This window comes from Delphinapterus leucas, chromosome 8 (genome assembly GCF_059928025.1).
Source record: "Delphinapterus leucas isolate spDelLeu-1000000601 "Yukka" chromosome 8, BTC_Dleu_Yukka2, whole genome shotgun sequence".
In the NCBI taxonomy this organism is placed as follows: Eukaryota; Metazoa; Chordata; class Mammalia; order Artiodactyla; family Monodontidae; genus Delphinapterus; species Delphinapterus leucas.
In genome coordinates this window covers 57,241,708-57,245,104 of record NC_143136.1, presented here as the reverse complement: position 1 = coordinate 57,245,104, position 3,397 = coordinate 57,241,708, and the positions used below count along the sequence as shown (strand labels likewise).

The 3,397-nt window shown below is 41.7% G+C and overlaps 1 pseudogene; it reads left to right on the top strand.

Annotated features, from left to right (window-relative positions):
* Positions 1–2,103: 2,103 nt before the first annotated feature.
* Positions 2,104–3,162, top strand: LOC111172964 (small ribosomal subunit protein eS4-like; annotated as a pseudogene).
* Positions 3,163–3,397: the final 235 nt, after the last annotated feature.

Below are 3,397 nucleotides of genomic sequence, written 5' to 3'. Positions count from 1 at the left end.
ATCACTTATATGTGGAATCTAAAATGTGACACAAATGAACCTATCTATAAAACAGAAACAGACTCACAGACATAGAGAACAGGCTGTGGTTGCCAAAGGTGGGGGGGATGTGGAAGGGAAGGAGTGGGAGTTTGGGATTAGCAGATGTAAACTATTATATATAGGATGGATAAACAACAAGATCCTACTGTATAGCGTAAAGAACTATATTCACTATACTGTGATAAACCGTAATGGAAAAGAATACGAAAAAAAATATATATATGTATGTGTGTGTGTGTGTGTGTGTGTGTGTGTGTGTGTATAAAACTGAGTCACTTTGCTGTACAGTAGAAACTAAACACCACACTGTAAATCAACTATACTTCAATAAAATGTTTTTTTAAATGAGTTCAATATAAAACAACCAGCCCTGCACTTGGCATATAAAAGACACACACTACAAATGCTCGGTGTCTTTTCTTCTCACCCAACACTACCCTATTGCTGCATATTTTGTCTTATGGACTTAGCCATTGTTTGCAGATCTTCTTGCTACATACCACTCTTAGACAAAGACTTTGATCTAGTAAGCCATATTCCTTGTTCCTTTGCACCTGGCTGACCTGTGAACTGCTCTATGTCTTATCTTCTTGCCCTTCTGCCTCAAGGCTCCAAGACATTTCTTCAGCCCCCCTTCACTCCTATCATAACTGTGTATGTACGTTTGCTGATACTATTTTTAAATCTTATTATAATAATTGTCATTAAGCTGAAGTTACTTCTCTGCCGTAGTGAATAAATGACACATGGGAATATTTCTAGGCAACAAACTGCCCTGTACTTAGACATTTTCTACATCCTAATTCTTGATCAATTCATCTTCCTTCTTAAAAACAATACTGTATCCAAGCTAGAAAAGAAGTTAGAGGACATCTAGCTCATCCCCCAAGAGAGGCCAGTTAGCCAGTTAATGACAGGGCCAAAATTGAAACCCAAGTCTCCTGCCTCATCCCATCATTATAAAAGCAAATCAGCTAAGTGATTTTAAAAATCAAGTAACTGTGCTCTATATCATAATTAAAGATCTCTAAAATGTGTAAAAATCCCATGGTGAAGGTTTTTATGGGTGAAAGCACTTCAAGACCTCAGAAGAAAAGAAGCCATATTAATCCAAAGTTGCAGCAGCATTAATTATTATTGTTATTGCTATTCAAACAATTGAATTGTTTTAGTTAATTTTAATACTGTACTCTGTTGGATTAAAGATGGCCACACATTTTTTGCTAGCCCTCCCCTGGAATCTGGGCTGACTTCGATGGCCTGTGTGACCTATAAAATACAACAGAAGTGAGGTCCTAGGACTTCTAAAGCTAAGTCATAGGAAGTCTTGCAGCTTCCACCTGGGTCTCTTAGAATCCTCTTTCTGAACACCATGATCTGGCATGTAAGAAGTCCAAATATACAACTTAAAAACAAAAACAAAATAACTCAATTTAAAAGTGGGCAAAAGACTTGAATTAACATTTCTCCAAAGAAGATATACAAATGGCCAATAAGCATATCAAAAAATGTTCAGCATCATTAGTCATTAGGAAAATGTATATCAAAACCACAATGGGGCTTCCCTGGTGGCGCAGTGGTTGAGAGTCCGCCTGCCGATGCAGGGGACACGGGTTCGTGCCCCGGTCTGGGAGGATCCCACATGCCGCGGAGCGGCTGGGCCCGTGAGCCATGGCCACTGAGCCTGCGCGTCCGCAGCCTGTGCTCCGCAACGGGAGAGGCCACAACAGTGAGAGGCCCGCGAACCAAAAAAAAAAAAAAATAGAATAGGGAAAGGCAGAGGAATAAGAAGGAGGAGGGGAGGAGGCTGTCCTAGCCCTATGCCTTGAGACCCTCACAGGAGAGGCCACATGTAGGTGCTCTGGTTGACAGACCTGGCTGATCCTGACGGTCCAAGAATCCCTGCAGGAGCCAGACACGTGAGTGAGTCTGTCTTTGATCCTCCAGAGCAGCCTAACCTCCAGCTGATTACCTCTGAGTGACCTCAAGCAATGTCGCTTGGAACTGAGGAATTCCCCAGCTGAGCCCTGCCCTGCTCCTCAGAATCAGAGACATGATAAATCAGTTGCCGTTTTAAGCTGCCAGGTTTCCGGGTAATTACACACATGTAATTCTTTAATTACATGAGAATCTTTGTGGGTAGGACTCAGTCCTCAGGAGTTTTTAAAACTCCCCAGTACTTTCCAATATGAAGTCAAGGTTGAGAACCACTGAAATGGAGGAATGAGGCATGGAGAAATCTTTAAAATTTCCATCCAGCTCTAAAAATTTTTTACCTTAGCTCCTTTATCAATGCACTGGAAGAAGGTGGTCCTCTTTTCATGCCATGGACCTTGGTCCCAAGAAGCATCTGAAGAGTGTAGCAGCTCCAAAGCATTGGATGGTGGATAAACTGGTCAGTGTGTTTGCTCCTTGTACATCTACAAATCTCCACAAGCTGAGAAAATGTCTCCTTCTCATCATTTTCCTAAGGAACAGGTTTAAGTATGCCCTAACAGGAGATGAAGTAAAGATCTGCATGCAGCAGTTCATTAAGATTGATGGCAAGGTCCGAAATGATATAACCTACTCTGCTGAATTTATGAACATCATCAGCGTTGACTAGACTGAGAGAATTTCCATCTGATCTATGACACCAAGGGTGGCTTAGCTGTTCATCGTATTACACTTAAGAAGGCCAAGTACAAGTTGTGCAAAGTAAGAAAGATCTCTGTGGGCACAAAAGGAATCCCTCATCTGGTTACCCATAATGCTTCCACAATCTGCTACCCTGATTCCCTCATCAAAGTGAACAACACCATTCAGATTGGTTTGGAAAGTGGCAAACCACCAACTTCTTCAAGTTTGACACTGGTACCCTGTGTCTGGTGACCAGAGGTGCTAACCTGGGAAGAACTGGTATGATCACCAACAGAGAGAGATACACTGGTTCTTTTGATGTGGTTCCTGTGAAAGATGCCAATGGCAACAACTTTGCCACCTGGCTCTCCAACATTTTTGTTACTGGCAAAGGCAACAAAATACGGATTTCTCTTCCCCAAGGAAAAGATATCCACCTCATCATTGCTGAAGAGAGAGGCAAGAGACTGGTGGCCCAGTGGGTGGGTGGGTAAGCAGTGGGTGAAATGATCTCTAAGTGACATGATTGGAAAAGTATTTTTACTTAAGTAAAGATAATATGGCATGAATAATGAGTGAATAAATATTGTATAACCTGATACCTCCAAATGTTATCATTCCTTTAATAAATATTTATCACACGCTGTGTTCCAGGCATTCTGCTTGACACCACAGATTCCAAGAGTAGTTCAGTATTCTAGATAGTGGGGGGCAATGAGGGGAATCAAAAAGAAAT